The sequence below is a fragment of the Nothoprocta perdicaria genome, unplaced genomic scaffold (genome assembly GCF_003342845.1).
Source record: "Nothoprocta perdicaria isolate Ctin4 unplaced genomic scaffold, notPer1 scaffold_127, whole genome shotgun sequence".
Lineage (NCBI taxonomy): Eukaryota > Metazoa > Chordata > Aves > Tinamiformes > Tinamidae > Nothoprocta > Nothoprocta perdicaria.
The window spans coordinates 234,496-258,457 of record NW_020454394.1 but is presented as its reverse complement, the minus strand read 5'-3'; the positions used below and the strand labels follow the sequence as shown (position 1 = coordinate 258,457).

Here is a 23,962-nt window from a genome sequence, read left to right as displayed (position 1 = left end):
AGTCTCCAGCAATATATATCTGTGAATTTTCCACAAGAGGGGAGAATGTGTATATACCTTTCTAGAAGTAACATGCTTGGTAAATAAGTTATGAAGGTATAATTGGAACAAAAAAAAAAAGAAAAAAGGAAAAATAATATGCAGAATTTGATTTCTTGGTATTCAAAAACAWATATTTTTTTAATGTGCGCACACACACGTTTATGTATGTATATGTTCAAGGAGTTATTCACAGGCTATAGAAGCTGGACAGATTTTCCTGGAGTTCATCTTGTCCTGTGCTACCATTACTAACAACCTATAACAGAAGCCTAAATCTTGAAACCAAGTATTTTATCTGAAAATCCTGAACCAGTCTAAATGGAAAGCAAAAAGGTGGAGATACATYTCTRGATCCCTGTTGGATTGCAGGTGAGATTGGCGTGTTATTTTCATTTATGATTCCTCAAAAGAAAGCACACGCTCAAGAACCCATCTGGATTTTCAACAGAAAACTACCAATAATGTTTAGCCGTGACGTTTTGTCAGTTGGAGGCTGAATGTCCAAGTGGAGAGAACTGGACTTGCTCCTCTATCAGGAGCCTGAGGCAGTCATGCTGCTATCTCAGGCACTCAAAAAAGTGTGAAGTTAATTGGCATRAATTTGGGCTGCAGTTTGCAAGGGTTAACAGTCTAATGCACCCTTCTATACTGTGAAACATCAGAGTGCAAAATGACTTGTAATGGTATGTATTTACTGAAACACGCTGCTCTTAGCTAGATGGCTTCAAGTACATTATTTAAGGAAATTAACAATGATTTATAGCAGCAAATAAATAAGACAAAGCATGTTTAATATGTTCCAGCATTAAGTATCTCCCACATTAATTGTCGCTCAAGTCTGTTCCATTTGTTATCTAACAAGGTATGTTCCATTATTATTTTTATCCAGTTCATTGCTTGATTCCATCTGTCCTTTCAAAATTAGCTTGTCTAATCAGAAAACACTTTTGCTGGTAGTTCATTATACATGAAAAGAAGGAATTCTTGTGTATTGAGAAAGTAATTGGATTATAATGTCAAAAAGAAAGAAATATGAATCACAATAAATTATTTCTTAAAAAATACATGCAAGTATGAAAACCAACAAACCCAGAGTAAATTAAAAAGCATAATGAATGAAAAGGCTAAAAATAGAATATGAAACTGGAAATAATCATTTATCATTGTAATTTACCTAGTCCTTGTAATTCAGCTGAAAAGAGCTGAATATCTAAGAAAAAAGAAGAAAAGATTTATGTATTTACTAAATGATGGTCAAGTAAATATTTATATTAGCTGTCATTTAAATTCTGGCATTGTAAATAATAATTAAATTTTTAATTGAAAAAGTATAATTAAACTAAAGTTTGAGAGTTCATTATTCCATTTCAGATTTTTGTTAATTAGCTATTTTTTTATTGATAATCTTGTTTCTTTAACTAGTACAAAAAAAATATGTACTAAGCAGAYGAGAAATAACTGAAAGTAAACTATTAGACTTGCCTAAAAGAAAATAAAATGCATCATTGAATAACTGTGCAAAATATTTTCAAAGAAGATTGTAGAAATTGKAAACGTGATCAGATAGCTTAAATATATTACAGAAAAACAGATTCTAAATTCTAAAACCTTGTCTCTTACCTCTTCTGCGAGCTAGTGCCTTGAGGTCTTCCTATCTGTAGACCTAAAAAAGAAAAGAGCAAAAAAAAATTAAATACATTAAGCAATGTGAGAGAAATGGTTATAGATTTACATTGATTCAGATTCATTTTATGTACCTGAAAACCATTCATGTTATCCTCTCTCTGAATTGCTGTTATGATAAAAGTCCAGGCTTTGATCCTTAAATTACATGTTTGGGGGTCTAAAGTGATAACAATTTGGGATTAAAATGCTCCTGTTCTAATCTGGGTGTCAAACAGGTTGTTTATAGTTCAGTTTATTCAGCGACTATCCTGAAATTTAGTGTGGGGAGGATGACAAAGGCAATCACAGAAGACAATATTGGCTTAGAATAGAGCTGAAAGCAAAAGAGCACTTGACTTGGTAAAGATGGGAGTTAAATGCCAATTTATACATATAAGTGTGTCAGTAAGAGGAAGCTCGTGCATGACATGCTAAAATGAGCATTAAAAAAAATAGTCAGGACAAAAGTTATTAGCAGTGCCATGATCATATCACCAAAGCATATGTACAGCTGAACATGCAGATCCTCTCAATAAATTCAACCAGGATATTTTCTTGCCAATACACGAGCAAGATGACAACATTAAGCAGACTCTGAGTGGCATTTAATGCTCATTCAATGTCTCTAATTTAGGAAGTAAAAGGTTAACATGCCACCAATACTACTGCACTCAAAAGGGCAATATAAAATGACAAGGCTGAATTTTATTTCTTATAGGCAGTAGTGTATAGGCAGCTCCCATGGACCATAACAATAATCCAGGCCCTAGCCACCTGTATAGGCTATGTGGTGAGAGACTTTTTGATGTACTCAATGGGGAGGACCATACTTTCCCTACAGTGAACATACATAATGTGAAACCTAAAAAGCAGTGGGATAGGAGTGACCTAGAAGATCATTGATGTCCAGTCAATACAAATTATTTAAAAGAGAGTACTTTCTTTTCTTAACTTGGTATTTTACCCACATTCCAAATTCATAGCAGGTGAGAAAGAAATTTGGTAGAGCTGTGCAGATTCTCAGGCTGCCCCAGTTATAAGCACTAGCTTTTTAATTCCTTCAGAATATYTTAGGAAGCACAGTCCTACTTTGATATACATTCAGTGAAGGTCTTCAGCTAAATGTGAGTGATAGGAAATCCCAGGGAGGCGATGGGGTCAATTGACCAGTCACATAAAGGTTTGGAGTTTATCTATTTGCAATAGAGTGAACCAACCTGAAAATGATAAAAACAAGGATGAAGATGCCAAGTATTTTCTCATGAGATTTCTAACATTCTATCTTTCTTTGGAGAGCAGAAATAGCTACCATGTTTGATTCTAATGTTTCCATTTGAGCTGGAATCTGGAAGTAAAATGCCATATAAGCAGTGAAAGTAGTTTTAGAGTTATTTGAAACACAAGAGTTGAGCTAAAATACTGAATAGGTAGTTTTCAATAGTATCTCATGCATCATAGATTGGTTTAAAATTCTCTTTGTCTGGATACATACTATTACATCTTAAAAGGCTCACAAAATGGAATCAAATATGTCCACATTAAAATTTTGAAGTATCTTATTCCCTTTGATGCTCATAGTATGATTTGTATCTAGGATCAAAACCTCATAACAAGTGTAATCCTGTCAAGTTAACCACCTACCTACCTATGTTTCATCTTCTGTCAGTTCCCTTTGCATTTGGTCAAAAGACCTTTTATGTATGAAACACCTACCAATTACAAGAGGTGTTTAGGAAGTAGATAAGTATCTCTTAAGAATGAAGACAATTCTTAGTCCACATAAGCTACTAAGAAGTAAAGTGATAAACTACCTCAGTGTGAAGTATGAGTTGATACTTTACTAATTAGGCAAGCAATGAACCTCCAAAAGTCATTTTTCTTCTCCAACAGACTATTTATTTCATGCATATTCATTTCTGACCTTTCCCATCCAGGTCATTTCTGTCAGATGTGTCCTGTCACCCAATGCAAGATCCATCTTCCTCACTGCTTGCTTATGGAGAAGTGGGGTTCTCGAGTACCGAGATAACATATGGAGGTTAAGCTGAATTAAATAAAAACCCACAAACCAAATGTGCCCCCTTGGGGGAATCCTAGTCTTTGACCATCTCACATTAGAAATCAGATGAGAATATAAGTTATATGTAAAAATGTAAATTTAAATATATACATATAATATATATATAATATATATAAAAATATATATAAAGCCTACTGATTCAGGGTTCTGAATTTACCCTGAACAACAACTCAATTGCAAATTGACCTGCCTGCCTAATACACTCAAAAATGTATTTTCTTTTCTTGAATGGAGACTTTTCTTCGCATAGAATGAATACAATATGTGACTTACACTAAGCATTCTGTGTATGATTCTGAAGTTTCAGAATTATTTAAACCGTTGTAATTTGACTTAACTTTGTAAAGCATGTGCTCTGTGCTCAGTATTTACAATTCTGAATGAATGTGTAAGATAAGCTAATATCTTGGGTCCTGGGTTAAGTCTTCTCAGTCTTACGGCTTCTAGTGTGTGTGTTCTCAGCACAATCTTTCCAATCTTTCTTGTACTGAAAAATCTTGCCACTTAGTCCTGTGTCCACATGTGGCAAACAACTGAGTTCTCTGGCAAACTTCCTGGCAATAATATAACTCCTGTATTTTCCTCACTTCTTGTAAATGCAAACTAAAATGTGTTAAATCAACCTGAAGATGATTGGTGATTTAAGATCGTTTTCTTTCTCTCTCTATTTTTATTTTTTTTTAACACATGAAAATAAGAGTGGAGCATGCACAAGGTCAGAAAACATGGATAAGCTGGCAAGAGGTAAATCAATTGAGTGAAGTAAGTCAGGTACTTGCAGTCATGCAAGCATTCCAGCAGCCTCTACCCAGAAGTTTTTTTAGAGAAAGACAAGTTTTTAAGCTATATAAAAGTAACTTCATAATGTTAATAATTAACAGTAGTTGAAGGTTACACTACTGGGATTATGGTGATAAACTTTACTTAATTAACTGAATTTGGTTAATTAACAATTTCAGTTAATTCTGTTAAAATTCAGTTAACTGCGAGAGAAAAGTAAAATCTGTTGTGATGTTTGGCATTGTGCTTGCCATAGAAATGGTTTATGCACACAATGCAGCATAATAACTGGAGGTTGTTTTGGACAATATTGCTGCTAAAAGTCATAAAGATGATTTCCAGAAAACAGATTCCTAGACCCAGACTTCAGTAAGCTATCTGTGTTCAAAACACAACTGAAATACATGAGATCAAGAAAATTAAGACAGATTAAAGTGTTTTTGCTATGAATTTATAACTGGATTTCTCTATGCGTAATATGAATTATCACCCAGATGCAAACATGAGAGGTAGAAATGCACAAATCTATTTCACATTCAAAGCAYACACACTGGAGTCACAAAACTGGATTGTTTTGCCCATAACTAGAATGCTGGAGAGCAAAATCTCATTAAGATCAGTGTATGGAAGTAGGTGTACAAGCCATGCATATCCATGAATAGGTTAGTTTAAATGTCTAAAAAATAGATGGCATTTCATATATCTGGCTGACAGTCACAAATTCAGAAACACAAACTAAGATGCGCTAAAAACTTCATACTCAGGAATAAATCTGTTTGGAAAATAGTTTTATAAAGAAATGACTCTTCATTTCAGAAAGACTGACTTTTAAAAATGATCTTCCCATGACTCTGCAACATGCGTTTATCCCTGGCAGTCTGGTGGATTTGCATCTAATGTATGTGTTCTCACACGACGCATTTTAAAATCTGATTTACATAAACTGATGCTTGCATAAGGTGTTTAAAGGATTTGTCAACAGGAAGAATTTCACTGCTGAAGGAATATTCAAAAGGCTTAGATTTTCATGCAATATATTTTGTAAAATCAAACTTACATGCTCATAAAACTAGCAAATCTTTTCAGTGTTTATATGCATTAGCAACTAGAGGTATAATTTAATAAGCTAGCTTGCTTATGTATCTATAACAACATGCTATATACAGACACATTGATGTACATTATCTATCCTTATGGGTTTCAGAAACTTTTCAATGCTATACATTTACATGCATGGAGAAGACACCAACGACCCTTGATAGTTGCTCTCAGCTCCTAGATTTATTCTTAAATTCAGGAAGAAAACAAAACAAGAACAGTTTCTAGAGGTTTTGTTCCTGTATTTTGGACTGCAACATTGTAAGTGGTTGTTTGATATTTCATTTTGAAACATAAAAAGGCCTTACTGAATGAAACCAGAAAAAGTTAATTGTTGCCCCTGTACCTTCTCATAAGACCAAGTCTACTGGCTTTCACCTTGACCAGATACTGAAAGTAACTTATTTGTAAGGCTTCATTTCTTTAGTTATTAGTTTAAGGCTAGGTTGCTAATATAGAAGCCAACATAGGCTATTGCTAAAAAGATATTAAACACTCAAAGTATGTTGTTTTTACTCTGAATGCTAATGTGCCTCACAGAGACAAAATATAGAAGAATAAAAGAGGCCAAATCATTGCAAATTAAACCTATTTTTCATTCACTTAGTCATGTATGAGCCCAGGTAGGTTTGAACTTTGCAGTCATTGTGCTCCATTCAAAAAATAATAATGCAAAAATTACTGTGATTTCAATAGAGTCCYTTTTAGTAAGTGAGCTCTCCAGTGGCCAAAATAATATCTGTAAATTCCCATGAATTTTAACCCAAAATGTGGCAGCCTAGCATGATTAAAAGCTTTAAATTCTTAAAGAGCAACATGATTAAAGCAGGACTGTAGTCCTGAGTGGCACCTCACTGGTTTCATTTGCCAGTATTGTTATTTTCCAAAGTAATATTTGATTTACAAGAAAAATGCTTTTAAGTCACACAGTACRTCCTACAATGTATCCACAAGTATAAAATCCTCAAATTGCCTTCATTTGTCAAATGCTAAAGCCCTTCCTGAGACTATTCAGTGGCAGAGTAGGAATCTAATGATGGCAATAGGAAGGAGGGAGGTTAGATTTATGGAGGTTTTAGAGGATATKCCTCTTCCCTCTCCTCCCATGTCCCCCTCCTGACTCCCTTTAATGATGTGCTTTGACCACAGTAATTCAGTTAAGCCTCAGTATATGGTGCAGATGGCTCATATGTCCAGGCACCATGATTTTATTGAATCCCCTTTCATGTTTGCAATTTGAATTGATTTTAAATTCCTAATTATGAGTGAAGATGAAATACTGAGCATAATCTTGAACTTATCTTTCGCCTTGTGCTACTTTTTCCTCCTAAAGTGTCATGTTTTCCCCTTGTTGACACCATAGTTGCCTCCATTTTGTTTTTAGCTTAATACTTCTAAAAGTCAGAGAATGAAGACATTTTACAATGGAAATATTAATGAAGGCAGCCCGGATAAGGATGGAATTGGAATGAATATCTAATCACCAAACTTATGTCCTCTATTTTTGCTTACTTCACGTAAACCTAAGTCATCAAATATTATTAATGAAAAAATGCTGATGGTCATTCACAGGTTAATCATCTAGATGGTATCTGTCTGTGGAGCTATTATTTAAAACAATCTGTGGATAGCTGAAAAGCTGTGTTAGCTGAAAAGAACTACTTTTCCTAGATAATCCATGAATTGTTAACTTTGTTTTATAAAGAACCTATCTCAAATACTTTCAAGGTTTTGTCTGCCATTTGCTTTGAGAATCTGAAGCAGATTCTTAAGTAAGAGCCAAGTGTGAATAAAAGCAGTAAATTCTTAGGCATTAAATTCTCACTTATCGGCATTACTCAAAGACAAGACCTGCTGGAACATCTTTATAACATTCTTTTTCCTTCCTTTCTTCTTGTGCAACATATTGCAGTAATCAATTAACATGATGGAATATTCCTTCACTGAGACCTTCTTGGAAATCCCATATGGTCAGAAGTTGATCTTAATAGCTCAGATTTTTTATAGAAACTGAAGTCAGTCTGTGCATTAGTGATGATGGAAAAACAAGTCCAAGTTCTGAACCCCTTGGTCCTAGGTAATTTGGAGGAGTCTGATACTCAGAGACAACTAAGCATCTTTTAAGTGAGGAAACACTCCATCTTAAGCCATCTCCRATGGGGCCAATAGAAACAAAGGTGCATGTCTGTTGCTATTGAAAATGTGAACCTTATTGTATCTCCTCAGAAGAAGCATACAGGCAAAGATCTTGATCACTTAAGCATCTTTAAATAATGCATTGGTATCCATCTCATCATGTCATCTGTCTCCTTTAACCTAGAAGACTTTTTTTCTTTTTTGATTCAGTTTATATAAAAAAGGAAAATTCTGGTTTATAAACCAAATAATGTCAAGTAAAATCTGGTTCGTTTATATAAAAAAAGACAGTACTTGGGCTACTATCCCTTTCTGCTCTTAACTATTCTCTAGTAGGGTTCAGAAATGCTACAAAAATTTGTCTGAATCTTTTTTAAGTCCTCTCATCATGCTTAAGAAGTTTGGAGCYGCTGAAGAACTCCCAGAGGTTCACATTCCTGACCTCCTTGTGATTGCTTACTCTGGAGGAAACCTAGAGCCACGTGCTCTAGGTGACCCTGCGTGAGCAGGGSGTTTGGACTAGATGACCTCTGAGGTCCCTTCCAACCKTAAGCATTCTATGATTCTATGATTCTATGGAGGAGGTACAATGGAGTTTTTTGTACATAGTCCATATTGATTTTGGAATAAAACTTAATACAGAAAGATGTGAAAACTCAACATTTTCATTCTTTCAAAGTGTGATGTCCTTCCACATTCTTTATTTTTTTCCTATGACATATGAGTCGGCGTGAGAAAATTCAGTCTGCTCATTGCAACAGAGCATGGGAGAAGAGACTTGGAGACATGGAGAAATGACTTGGTCCATATATATTCCAGCAGAGGGTAGCAGCACACTAGCACACTCCCACAGCACCACAACCCCAGCAAAGAAAAACAGGTATTTGTGTCTTGTGTCTTCAAGGGATAAATATGCTATGCAGAAGAATACATTTTGGGACTGAGGTGTGAATTGGACTGGTAATGTACTCTCAAAATCATTTCAATGACCTTGTACAACCCACTCAATCTCCATCTCACTTTCATCTGAAATATTTTTCTTTCATAATTGCCATACACTGATGACTACCAACCATAATAATACTACTGGGTATAATCAACTGTGAGAATGAATGCTAGGATACCTGAAAACAGAAACCTCTACTGATTAACTAATAACACCAGAACCATTAACTTCATCAATAACAGCAGTAGATTCACCAGTAATATTGTGAAGGTTAAACTCTGGAGGAGGGAATGAGCCAGATTGTGGTAGAATGACTTATATTTGCATTTTCATGGCACATTGAAAATGCTAAAAGTCTCCTCCCTTTCTTTCACTTAGATTTTGCTACTGGTGTACCACAGTATTCCTCAAAATTTGAAGTTCTTTGGTATTGCTTCAATAGAAGGTAGATTTCTGTGATCTCTTTGAGGCTGCCCTTGTGCCTACTCTGTTACTTTTGAAAAGCAGAAATCACATATGAAATTTTACTGAGGACAGCAAAAAAAGGGAGGGTTGATTTTTCCCTTTTCAAATCTTTTTTAATCTTTTGATTGWGAGAGTAAGTAGCATAAAAATATTTTAACACATTGTCAGACTTTGGATCTTTCTGATTTGAAAACTRTTTATTTTGGACATGAAGAAATGTTTCAGTGAAAGAAGAAAGCAATGCATAATAGGAAGACTACTCCATTATGCAAATAAGGAGAAATTATTTGAACACAGAGCACAATTTCTTTAATATGCTTTTATTTCCCCCTCCCAAATTTAACCACGTATATATGCAGGTTAATACGAAGAACAAAAGCTATTAAAGATCAAGCTCTCAATATAGGCTTAGATAAGTAAAAACATTTGAGTAACATTTTACAATAAAAATATAAGAAGAGGCTTATGTCAGCTTCTCTGGTAACTAATGTGAAGCATATTTTGGATTCGTTCTTTCAGATAGCATTGTACATGCTCTAGATGTGACTGCTTGAGTGAGAAATTTGGACAAGATGATCTCTAGAGGTCCCTTCCAACCTTKAATATTCTGTGATTCTGTGATTCTGTGTTTTTTGCCATATTCTGGAAATTCATTCCAGGAAGAAGAAATACCACGGAAATGATGTAATTTTTTTCAGGTGAGGTACTTCCCTCAAAAATAAGAGATTTGTTTTTCAAAGAATAAAGGGAAATTATTATTTTCACTCAAAACTACTGTCAACAATAATTCTAAATTATTATATATGTCTATTTATTAATAGATTTTGAAGTGTTTTACATAAAACATCTTTAACAATATTCCTTCTGACATGAAGAAATCTAAACTCATATCCTTGAAATTATTCATTATAGACTCATTGTAGACTTAGTAGATGTAGGCTTAATAAGAGCCTGAATATATTTGAAGATAGACAACTCATGCTCATTTATCCCTACAAAAATTGTCACAGCCTAGAACTAGGTTTGATTTCTCTAGCCACAGCATTTTATATTGTATAATTTCTACTTTGAAAGAACTTTGGAAAACTTGTGGATATCTTCTATGACATTAGACTGTAATACTGGACCATAAGATAACTAGAGGTACTAAAACTGAAATAGTGTCTGTATAAAGGTGAACAGAACATAAATAATAACAGCCTGGAAACACCAGTTCTTCCAGGCACTCAATTATCAATGATTCAGTTTTCTTCTGTAATCATGTCTCCAGTGGTTTTGGTGAGATACTCCTTCACTTTCTTAAATCTGAGAATATTTCAGCTGTGTTTTCACACCTTCTTCTGTATTTATAACATCTTGCAACATATTCTCCTGAGCTATTCCTACAGGAGATTATATGCTTTGCAGTACAATTTGCAAGTAATCTGCTAATAAAAAGTGATGATATATGAAAGGTATATATATAAATATATATAAGCCAGAATGATCAAAAATGCCACAGATATCCTTGATTATCATTAGGGTTATTTCATGTATCAGTTTAGAGGGAATACATTYACTAAAGTTAGAGGAACAATTATTCTTAGAAGTTTAGCTAGTATTGAATAACCACCAGAGCTCTACAGAATGCAATGATCACGTTTAGCACTATTTCACATGAGCTCTATGCTATCAGAGACAGATTAATTTCCTATATGGGAGTATGGAAATGGCAGTAGTCTATATGAGCCATGCTCCATACTCCTTCAGATCCCAGGTGCATGAATGAGATGCAGCAAGTCCTGGCAGATGAGCAGTACTCTAGACATCTCTAGAAATATCTTCTGGTCATGGGCATCCTTCAAGCATCTGACTGGACAAGAGTGAAATGGCAAAAGTTTTAGGAAAATATGTTTCTGAAGTTAGAATAATATTTAGTCTCTGTAGTAATTTTGYCCCACGTGACTAACAGGCCTATGATTGTTTTTAGAACGATACTTTTGTTTTTTATCTCAAATTTACAGGTAAATTAAGCAGTCTTCTATAGGAGGAGCCTTTCCTGTAGGAGCAACCATTCCTATCAGCTGCTCCCCTAATTCCTCTCTTACAGATATATGTTCCATGGCTAATATTAAATCCGAATGCTCACAATAGGACACCACATGGGAGATACATAGACACACATAAAGCAGTGATAGGACACTCTCCAATAGGCATAGGGAGACATAGGGAGTGCACAGCTGGTATTCAGAAGTCCTTAATTACGTCGCTACCCGTTCAAATATCTCCCTGCTAATAGAAGAAGTTATAGCTCTATCTATCTATCTATCTATCTATCTATCTATCTATCTATCTATCTATCTATACTGGGCCATATAAGAAAAAAATAAAAGATTTTTTAAAGCATTGATTTAGTGGAATAAAACAACTGGGCAAGACAGCGCTTTTGAGGAGAAGCATCTTTCAGAGAAGAAGAGATTTAAAATCCGTTTCACTGATATAACTGAAAAAACACTATTGAAAACTCTAGCCTTGAGAAGTTACAATACATCATAAGAAAAAGGTGAGTCAACATGTAATGTTTCAATTATAGGGTTCTCAAGAGTACACAGGTGGTGTAATAAGTAAGGTCACGGTCTTTCCATCAGCAGTACCTCTGCTATTTCAGCAGTTGCTGTGAATGGGAAACAATAATACTTATGATTGTGAAAAGACCAAAGTTCAGAGCAGATCGATCTAGTGTTCTGAAAGGTAAATAGATAAAGATTTGTTATGTAACAAGTACTTATGGTATTWATACTGTCTGGTTTATGGCTGTGTGATAGTTGTCCAGACAGTGGAGATGATCAATACAGCCAATAGCATATATTGATATTTAAATTATGTTTAATATATGACATTTAAAATAACGAGCTCCCCCCAATATATTTTTCTGACATTTAATATGTTAGTGGAATGCAGACTTTTAAATACACTTTTAAGTGTAAACCTTCTTATTTATTTATTTATTTATTTACTTATTTACTTATTTATTTATTTATTTATTTATTTATTTATTTATTCCTGTTCCAGAATAGAATAGGAAATATCAACAAACTGGATAGGCTCCAATTTGAGATAGTTCCAAGTATGAGAAATATAGAGTCATAGAATCCTTAATGTTGGAAGGGACCTCTAGAGGTCATCTAGTCCAGCCTCCCTGCACACACAGGGTCACCTAGAGCATGTGGCACAGGATTGAGTCCAGGCAGGTTTTGAAGATCTCCAGAGAAGAAGATTCCACAACCTCCCTGGGCAGCCTGTTCCAGGGCTCTGTCACCCTCACTGTAAGGAAATTTTTCCTTAAGTTCCTGTGGAACTTTTGGAGCTTTAGTTTGTGGCCGCTTCCTCCAGTTCTATCAAAGGCCACCACTGAAAAGAGACGGGCCCTGTTCTCCTCACTCCCTCCCTTTTGGTGTTTATACACCCAGATCAGATCCCMCCSCCYCAGCCTTCTCTTCTCCAGGCTGAACAGGCCCAGGTCTCTCAGCCTTTCCTCACAGGGCAGATGTTCCAGGACCTTGATCATCTTTGTTGCTCTGCGCTGAGCCCACAAAACCTACTAGTTTATGTCCTGAACTGGGTTGCTGTACAGCTGCACTTTTTTCCAGCTTTGTCCCCATCTAGCTGCAGTCTGTGTACATTAGGTTATTTCTCTCATCTTTCTTTGATTGTATGTTGTTTCTCCATTGTTTTTTTCTCTTCAAATTTTGTTTTTGGATTAGCTTTCTGGTTTGCTTCATCTTTTTTTTTTTTTTGCACATTTTGGCTTTGGCATGAACCTTTCACTATTGTTCAGAGCCTTGTTGGGCTCTGAGTAATTTAAAAAAGAAAAGAGTATTCAGGTGCTTCTTGAATCTCTTCAACTCATATTCATTCTTTACTAATGATATACTAAGATTCACAAAGTGATGTGACGTGTTACTCAAGAGTGGAGAGATTTTTCACAAATGGGATAGAAATGTGAGTTTGAAGAAACCTAAAATSCAAGAATGTTCTAGAGAAAACTTCTGAAACATTAGGGAGAAAGGAACAGATTGAGAGAAGGGAAATGGAAGGAAGCACAGACATTTTATTTGAGCAGGACAGACTGGTCAGTGTGGCTAAGGGCAGGTTAATGACCATCCTCCCATGCTGATAACCTGTTTGTCTTTTTTTCTCTGAGTGGTTTCTTCATCTACTAATTCTAATACTGAATCTGCAAGCCCTTGGAAGTGGATTTTGTCTTCCTACTCTTTCTTTTCATGACATTTTCACAAGGGGTTTCTAATACATGACTGATCCATTTATGTAATGGATATGACACATGGGGAAACTAATCTAGGAAGACTTGCAGTAGGACATGCTGTGATCTTAAGGCCCATATTGAGAACATACATCTGATGTAGAATATTTCTAAGGGAATCTTAGCTTTCTGCATTCCCTAATCTTATGTCTTGTATTTCTAGCTTTAATGTTATATTAATACTATTACTATTAATACAACTTTTATTTTTTTTACTTTTAATATTTTATATTTGTTTAAAATGCAGTGAAATAAGTCATAGTGATTTATATAATAGGCTAATAGTATTGTCAGATCCATTCGGGGGCATTGTACCTCTATTACTTTCCTCTGGTAAGTTATCAAATAAGAGTACATTTAATGACATATGAAAAGCTCACAGAATTATCTGAGAGTTAATCACTCACAGTTCAGAACAGAGAAAAAAACAATGAGATTTTGTAATCATAGATCTTCTTCAGCATAAAAATTCAAAACATTCTTAATTATGTATAAATCTCGACATGGCTAATACAACTATCCAGCACTAAGTTTTTAATGCTGTGCTTCTCCTGCGTTGCCTGCTGCAGAAATGAGGTAAGCTCTTTCATTCTGTGGAAAATAACCATCAAAACACAGACAAAACCAATAGAGATAGCGTTGTCCAACTTTATCTACCTGTCATTAAGATTTTTGAAATGAGACAAAAAAGTTGAATTTCCTTTGACATATTCTAAATCATTACTGATTTGTCGACACTCGCACGGTTGCTTAGTGGCAACAGAGGAAAATTTTCAAAGCGGTTGTCAGGCAAGAGGAAGATGTATTTGTGAGTGTAAGAGACAAAAGGGAAAATGGATTTACAGAATTTGCTGAAAGTTGCTTTCACTGTGTTCTTCTCAATGAGTGTGTTTGTTAAAGAAGGCCACATGGCAAATACAAGCAATCTGCCCATAAAACACCTTTTTAATATTTCTGTTGTGGATACTTTTCACATCATAGGAGTGTTAATATCATCTGGATGCTAATAATAACAGCTATGGAAGTAACCTATGTATTTAAGCAGTGAAAACAGAGGTAGCAGCACTTTAACACAATTCAATCTATTTTCTATTTGAATTAAAAACCTAAAGACTGTCTCTTTAAAGGAGACCTCGCTATCTTGATAAACAAAACTAATGAGGTGGCCTTTATAGGGCTAGTCACATAACAGCCATGGTGACAAGGACCTCTATCAAGAAATAAAGCAGAAGATAAATGAGATTTTTCTAATATCCATTTCACCCATTGTTCACAAGTGTCATGCAATACAACTTCTATTTATCATGAGATAGTAGATACGAGGCACGATTGTGTAAAGGAAGCCTAAATTACAACACWGTGTGTTATTAACATCCTGTAAACACTCCTTATCCTTATCCCTGCTCTTTTTGTAACTGTTCAAAAGTGTGGTTTATTGTAGAATGAAAGGATGTTGCTTATATTTGCACAGGATATCCCTGCAGCATTTTACGAGACTGTGCCAATACATCTTTCAACCTGCTGGCCAAATGCTTGTCCTATCCACCCAAAAGGAAGGGAAGTACAGCTGGAACTCCTCTCAATCAGAAATCCAGCTTCTTTTTTTTTATTGTTCATGCAAARTCTCAAACTGCAGCAATACTTTCAATTTGATCTGAGGCTCTATGAGGAAATCTTTCTTGGCTTCTCTCCTGCTTTTCAGGAGGGAGAAGGTCTGGTCCATCTCTTTCTCTCTCTCTCTTTCTGAATGTCCCCACTCCACAGCTCAGGTTGACTTTCCCAGTAATGACCGAGTTCCCACTTTCAGCTTGGAAGTAGCTAGTCTTCCCAGGCATGCTTGGACCTGATTTGTAATAGRTATGTTTATAAAAGGGATTACCTGTCAAAGTGACCTGTGACAGCAAGGGACTGAAATTTGTTGCTCAGGATGGGCCTTTCAGACCAGGGTATTCACACTATTAGCTGACTATGGTTCAGAACCACCAAATCCTTATTTTCCTCATATTCCTGTACAAAACACTAAAGTACAGTGGTTCCCAACAGAGACAGGCTGTTTTCAATAGTTATATTAAAAATAATATAACATTCACAGAATCACAAAGCAGTTGAGACTGGAACGGACCTCTGATAATTGTCTACTCTAATAGACCTCCTCAAATCAGGACCAGCTAGAACAGGTTGTTCTGGGCGCTGTCCAGTCAGCTCTTGAAGGTGGAGGATGGAGGATACACAGGATAGAGGCTCCTCAATTTCTCTGGGAAGCTTGTGCCCGGCTTGTGCGCATTGCCTGTTATTCTGTTACTGAGCACACTGAGAGAACACTGGAAGTATTAGGGCCACAGGAGATGCTAAAAATCTGATCTCATTCATAGTATCCTCCAGCCAGAACATTCTTAAAATGTTTTGTGCAGGTGCTTCCATGTGGAATTCATGGTTTCATTTTTTTTTTTTTTTAAACTACTCTGGGAGGTTTAGACTATTACACTTAAGATGTATAAACAGCCTGAAACAATGAACAGGAAGGCTGAACATTGCACTCTCTGATCAGTCTGATGAAATGAAAGGGCTATGTTGATAGAGCAGTGTCACTGATGCTATTTAATCACTYGCCATTTTGGTAGATAGAATGGGGTTTGGTGGTTGTAATGAAACACATTGAGTTGCAAAGTGTGAATAGCTCTGGTAAATTAAATGCTGAGGAAAAGAAATTCAGAAACAAGGGAGGCAGAGCAAAAGAGTTGATGAAGAGAGGAAAGAGTAACCAAGGGGAAAAGATTTGCCTGGTATGTAATATGGTAACAACATTTAAATGCTTAATTGCTACACTATGCCAGATTTGCCCCTTGATCTCTGTGCAGAAAGTGACAAGGAAAGGAGGCTGCTATGCAAAAGAGGCAGTATATGTCCCAGTCCGTTGACCAGATTTCAACATTTGATTGCGTTCTCCTCCTCCGAACGGGCAGTCTTTGCCTCTGGGGCTTTTCCAGTTCCTTGGCACACTGCAGCAAATAGTGAGTTTCCTTCTGCCGCATCTCCCTTTCTGCTAAATGGCTGGGAAAACTGAGGGAAAAACTGTGTGAAATTTTGACTTCTGTTTCATAGGTTTAAAGGCTGTATATATTTTACAATCTATGCAGCTTTTACTGCTTATATGGTTACCTCTGGGGTGTCAGGCARGCCAGCAAACAATCAGCAAACAGTTTTCTGCAGAACATGAGAGGAAGGGAAAAATTCCAGCCATAGGTCCTCTCTCTCAGAAAACTCCCCCTGAATCTTTAATGCACAGGGAGAACACCTGGAAAATCTTGTGCTTAAGGCACTGTCTTATCAGGGATCCCTGTTTGGATCCCTGTTTTTGTTACATTTTTCTATTGTGACCAATATGATTGAATCCTCTGTCCCCGTTTCCCTAGAATCCTAAAGCTTTCATCTCCCACCTCAACCATTTATCTATTTTCAGGTATGAGCTCTTTGCAATTAAGGGTAGAAAATATTTTGCCGGAGTAAAGCACTAATAATAATAATAGCAATCACCGTCTATCACAGGGCTTTTCATCTGCAGAGCTTAACGTATTCTGCAAATTATTGTTATTCTAATTTCCTAAAACCAGAAACTGAGGCAGAGGGAAGGGAAATCATCCATGCAAGGTCATGACAGAGATATCATTCTGATCACCCACATGCCACATTTCTGTGCTTTACTTACTATATCCCATAAGCATGTCTTTCTTGGACACAAAGAGTAGTAGTGATGGTAATGAGCACACTGATATCTCCCTTGAAARGTTTCATCACATACCTGACTGCATGGAACTCAATTTATACACCTAGGAAGGATGAAGGGCTGAGTCAATACAGCATTAAGGTAATATTCTGATGGCTGCTAGCTTCAAAGACATTGTATCCCATTTTTCACGAGAAACAAGACTTTCAAAGGAGAACAGTCACGATACAGATAAGTGACACCTTTTAAATTATGATCAAAGCTAAAATGTACTGTAAAGTTGCCCAGAGACCTATATATTGGTTTATATACTGTACTTACTAGATCCATTATTTCATATATACTGTTTCTAGACTGTGCTTTTGTGTGATAGGTCAGGAGGAGATGAAGTGGTTCTTTTTTTTGCTGGGGGCATGAAAGGGAATAAGGACAATGATGTAGTTCAGATACTGCAATGAACAGAAAGACTTGAGTTAGTTTCCAGTTCTGATCTAGACTTACAAGGGTGTCATGAGCAAATCAAAGATTACTACGTGTCATGGTAGATCTGGRCCAGATTCTAGGTACCTTTGCCTGATGTTTGTCTTAGATAMTGTTTATAATGTTGAATTTGAATCTTTGCCATTGTGTCACCTCTTGTATTCCTTGTTTTGTCCTTTGCATCAATTAGAAATACATAATTCCTCTTCTACTTCCAATAGTCTTTCAGATCTTGAAGGCTCATCATATCCTCTTTTGAATCCTTTACTTTGGGCTAAACAAACCCTTTTCTCATAAACTATCCTCTTAAGTCATGCTTTTTAGACAATGTCATTATTTAAAGATTGTATGAGATCTCTCCAGAAGATGTAAATCTGGAGGAACTTCAGTTGAGATTGTTAGGAGTGCTATACTGGCATTTAATTGCATTGAAAAGTCAGATTATCTGATCTCAACTGCTTTTCCTCTGTCCCCGAAACTTTCCACTCCAGTGGATGGAATATAGATTGTTTTGATATAATATGTGCTTGGTGAATTCAGGCTGACAATTGTAAGTATCTACATAGATGTGTATACATAGGATCAATTATTCTATGATCATAAGATCATAAGATCACAGAATTGTTGAGAGTCCTTCCTAGAAAATAAGTGTGTACACACCCGTTTAGCTCATTTAATGTAGATTCTAACGTTGTAGAACACAGACTGTTCAGGAGGAGAAAGAAAGAAAGAGGATTTCTTTCTCAGAGGAGAAAGAAATAGCATCTTAGAATTGTAGACTGAAAATCAGGATTTACTCTTTGACCATTTCATAGATACTTAGAAATTTTCTGAAGAACATTATTTGAAAAATATTGACCCTGAGGAATATGCTAAAAGAAAGATTATCAATGGCATTTTCTTTGGTACTAGKGTTGGTGACTATGGGAAGTAGATGGAGTTTCAGATACTGACTAATAACTGTGGCTCAGAATCTCACAAGAGCACGAAACAGTCCCTGCACAATGCATGTCTCTTTGAACTTGCACCCTATAACAAATATATCATAAAATATGATATCTATACACACATTGCAGAGAAGGCATTCTATTACACATAGTTTTAAAACAGAAAATAAGACTGAGAAAAACAAATACAACAAAAGTTAATGATATTACTGGATATGCAGCTAGAAGTGTGTCAGATATGTCATGTTGAATATGATATAACAGAGGTATGGAATAAAAAAGCTTTTTAAATATCTTTCCCAAATAAATCTTCCCAAGGAAAATATTTGCAATTAATTTTTTTTTTTTTGGTAATGCTATTTAATTCAATTTGGAAGGCCTCCTTCCTGTCATAATTAAAAATAGTCTAAGCCACAAATTGAAATTGGCATCAGCCCTTAAAAACAAATCAAGACATTTGAGTATTAAATGTTGTTACCCACTGAGACTTTCATAACTTTCATGCCAATCACAAAAAGATAATATGAAGAAAGCAATATTTGCTTCTAGACAATACATTTTTAGTGGTTTATGACTAATTATGAGTTAAGAAAGGTGCTGTGTATAACGCTATTGTGGTGTACTCATCATAACAATGTCAGAGGAAGAATTTTCTGAGAATCTGTTATTTTCTGTGTTGCAAGTTATAAAGTGCCAGCTAACCATTTCAGACTTCGCTTAGTCTACACAGACTTCCTGTTGAACACAAAAGAAGCATTACTATGATCTGCACGTGCAATATGGCCTGAAGAGGTCTCTTGGCAGGGTAAATATGCTCCTGGCTATCACAAGGGAGTTGTTTTGACATTCAAATGATTGCTCTTAAAACTAGCTTGGTTGTGTCTATAAGATGTAGTAATCATCAAAAGCATTGTTCCATTGCCTCTGTGATCACAAAGTAGACATCAGTTAATCGCCTTCTCGAGTACACTATTGCTTACATAAAGCATTGCACATTGATGTTTCAAGGCAGGAAACACTTTTAGAAGGCTCTTGGAAGATACTTACTCTTATCTGCACATAATAGTTGTCCCATGGGTGCCACTCTGGGATCTGAACTCAGGACAAGTCAGAACTGAAAACATCAATGGCACCAAAATAAGCAATAGAGTCCAAGCTCCACATGTGTRGTATCAACTTCTCACTATCACCTCTGTCTAGAGCTTAGTGAGGGACTTGCTCACGTACACTCAATGGATTAAACAACCAAGAGGGTTAAAAATGAAAATGGCATTGAAGTAGAATTTTGTTTGAGATCTTCCTACCAGACGTATTCAGAAACATATTTCAAGATGCCGGTTCGACTGTGCAAAGAAGGAAAGATCATTTTTCCATAATTAACTTTTCAAAAATGGCTATTAAGAGAAAATAAAGTCATATTAAAGATGTAAAAAATAACACTGCTAGCTCTCATGCTATTATGTCAGATCTTTGAATATTTAGTTTTTCCTAGCATAATCTCATGTAAACTAAGAAGTCTGTCTATTTTTATTTCTTTGAAATTGTGGGAACAACCTCTTCCCACTGCAAATAACTTAAAACTCTTAAATGATCAGGAACAGGGCAGAGAGCAAAATGCCTACAGGCAAAAAGATTCTAAACAGAAATTTTGGAATTAATCTGTGAATATTTTTTTTTTTTTATTGCTGGGGATCAGCAACGTGGGGAGGTACTGTGTACTTTTTCAGAAATAAGGAGCTATTTCTTTTTAGTAACACTGACCCGGATTTTTTTTTTTAAATTTTATTATCTCTGAGGCTGCTATCATTAGAGTCCCAGGGTTCAATTTTTCTGAAAATTTTGCCTAATTTTGTTTAGAAAGAGGTGACATGCAGTCAGCTGATGCAGTGCCAGCTTTCAGATAATACTGTGAGTAAGATGCAGCTCAGGTCTCCAGTGTGGAAGGACCTACAGCCTCCCGAGAGCAGGGCATCAGTGAGCTGCTGCGGTCACAGGGAGAGTGCAACAACCTGAAATCTGCTATGCATGGGTACCTGGATGTTGTGAGGCTTTAATTAACACTTGGAAAGCTTTCTGAGGTCCTCAGATGACAAGGTTTACAGAACTTCAAATGACTGTTATTATATCCCCTCTGTGCTTCTGATGGCAGATAGCCAACAAGAAGAAATGTCCAACCAAGCCCAGGCATTTTTCCTAAAATCTTTGTTATTTCTACACTGCTGCTAGAGAAAAAATAAATAAATAATAAAATAAAGGTGGATCTGCATCCAATTTAGTGAGCACAATTTGCAAATGTTTTTGTTAGGATTTCTCTGTGATCTTGAGCATATGTGCAGCCAACAGCAAGCTGTTTTTCTACTTGAATATTTCCTGATTGCCCAGCTAAATCACAGAACTAGTTGCAAATTCTAATATTTGAGTAAGACCCATCTATCTGTGACACATCTTTGATAGAGAATACCATAAACAAATCATTTCCTCCATGTGCAAATCTAGTATTTTTGCAAACAGTGTTCATATTGTCAKATCTTGCCATATACATTGAAAATAAATCTCAAACAAAATAAAAATCTCTCAAAACAATGTACTATGTATCATACTCAACAATAAGCTCAGCTATAATCAGCAAGTCCTAATCACAGGTCTTAAGGCTTGATTTGGAAGTCCTCACATATTGCTGTGATAACAACAGCATTAGAAGATGTGTCTACGTATATGTCCATACACAAATAAGTGTTTAACTCATGGCATCTCTCTGCCTAATTTGATCAGCAACGCTTACTCGCAAAGGACAGAACAACTCATTGCTCAGCTTCCACTTCGCTGCACAACAGAGTGGCAAAATGATCAGAATCAGCAGGACTGGGTTGTGTGTGCCCTAATGGTTTCAGTAATATATAGCAAAAAGATTCCAAAAAGCTTGTAGCTGCAACCACCACACTGCTGCATTTTCTATGCGGCAGATATGAAATAAAGAATTAGTATATTGCCGTGGTAGTGCCCTCTACCCAGGCAGAAAATATTTTGGGTAACATTAAACTGTAGTGATGCAGGTACCTCTCAACTAGTTTTGCCTTGCCTTGGGCCTTCAGCAGTGTGTTGCAGCACCACATATCTCCACATGACCTAAAAGTGCAAATATTTTCTCATTTCCTTTACCGCTGAGCTCCAAGCTGTCATGGATGGCAGTTGCCAACTCAGCACATCTGAGTCCACCTCTGTGGCAGAGGTGGAATTTTGCTGCAGCAAAATTCTAGTCTAGTCTAGTCTAGTCTATTCCATTCCGCTCAATTCCATTCCACTCCACTCTATTCCAGTGCATAGTACTGGAACAGGCTGCTCAGAAAAGTTGTGGAGTCTTTAGAGATCTTGAAAAGTTACATGGATGAGACTCTCTGTCACATATTCTAGATATTCCTGTTGGAGCAGGGTGTTGGACTAGATGATCTCTAGAGGTTCCTTCCAACCTCAGCCATTCTGTGATTCTGTGATTTGCTGCAATAAAATCACTGACATTGATAGTAGTGTTGCAGTGACGTGCAGTGTTGTCTAGCTTTCAAAATCCCAGCCTCATTGCTGGGGCTGTTTTTGTGTCTTGAACCTTTGTCAGGTATATAAAACATTACTGTTATAAGGTGGACTGTAAATCAAGCAGCTCACGCGTTAGCTGTGCATTGAAATATGACAGCTGAGGTCTCAGCACGGGCCTTTCAATAGCTAAAAGAGCTAGTTTTCCATGTCTGTGCATATATTAGTGGACATGATCAGCTATTCAGTATTTAAAAGGCAATGAATTAAGAGAAAATGGCACTGGGGTTAGTCATGAAAGCAGAATCCTGCAATAAATCATCTCCAGCAGTGAAATAATGGGAAGGGAAGGGAAAAGAAGGAAAGGGGATTCAGGAGAAACACTTAGCTAATGCATAAATATATGCTATCAGTACATGTATGTGCATGGCATTAAATCCTCCTTCCCACCAAAATTCTTTGCACAGTTTATCCAGCTTAAGTGATATTGACATGAGTCATATGTTTCTGCTGTGTTTTTATGATTCAAAAAAACACATTTCTATAGTGTAAACACTTAATGTTATATTGCAGATGACTGATTCATCTCTTTTTTCAAATTGATCTATACCGCTGCCATGGAAGGCTATTAACATAACCAAACTGTGGATCTGATTTTATTGCAGAACTCAAAGCTGCTTTAAAAAAGTAGATAGAGAAATGTTAATATATGCAGCAGAAGGTATTTTAAATAAATATATGTCAGATAGTTAAATCTGTGTCTCCTCGGTGTTAATTATGGAGCAATCAGAAGAGGACAGGGAAAAGAATATTTATTAGAGGTTGAAAAGAAAGTTATTAGGTCTGTATCACATCAAACCATGTGGACCTATCTTTACAAACTGTATTTTTGGTGATGGATGGAGTTCTTTATAAATATTTTCACACCTGTATTTGAATTAAGGATATTGATAACTGACAGGAAAAAATTAAAGACAATTWAAAAAAATTCCTACAAAAAAATGGTTGGAACGAAATAGTAGGTTAAGGCAAAGAGCACTACCATTTGCCTGGTTGTGGATATGAATATAGAATCAATTCAGGTCAATGAGAACTTAACAATTAGAAAACTCCTCCAGCCAATTAGAAAGTTCCTCCAGCCTAAAAATACAAGACATTTGGACATTCCCACTGATTTCACTGGAACTTMTGTCTCTAAGCATTTGTTTGGATCCAAGCTTGAGTCCTTTGCTATATATGTATTGCAGATGTACTGATTAGGACTGAAATGTTCAACTGGGCCTAGGGGAATTTGGAGCCTAATTCCCATTGACTTCAAGGCAAGTAGAGGATTAAATTCTTGTCTCTCCTCTGAAAATCTTGATGTAAGGTACTAAGTTATGCATGGGCATAATTGCAAATGGAATGATTAAGTGTGCCTACCTCTTCTACCATAATATTCTTGGGTTCATATCTTAATCAGTCCCACAAAACTGGTGTGAAACTGTTATATGCTAAATGCCACTTATCTGCATTTTGCTTGTAGTTTATAAATGACTGTCCCTAATAACATGAAATAATCCACAGAGAGAAYATAAAAAGGTCTGCCAACAAACCAGGTCTGAAGAATCTGATACATCTAGTTGTTGATCTGACACTTCTTATGCTACAGGTCTAACATATGTACAGGAGCACTTGCACATGAGCAAATTCATCTTTATTGCATCTACTGTTTGTCTAAGAAAACTGCAAGATGAGAAGTGGGTACAAGAAAACAGCAGTGGCAAAA

General features: G+C 36.1%; 1 protein-coding gene across 1 annotated transcript in view; it reads right to left on the bottom strand.

Moving 5' to 3' along the window:
* Nucleotides 1–1,686, bottom strand: part of CELF2 (CUGBP Elav-like family member 2) — a 380,720-nt gene extending 379,034 nt beyond the window's left edge. Inside the window, exon 1 of the mRNA XM_026033322.1 lies at nt 1,663–1,686. The gene's annotated coding sequence lies outside the window, so the exon portion shown is untranslated. The remainder of the gene's footprint in view (nt 1–1,662) is intronic.
* Nucleotides 1,687–23,962: the final 22,276 nt, after the last annotated feature.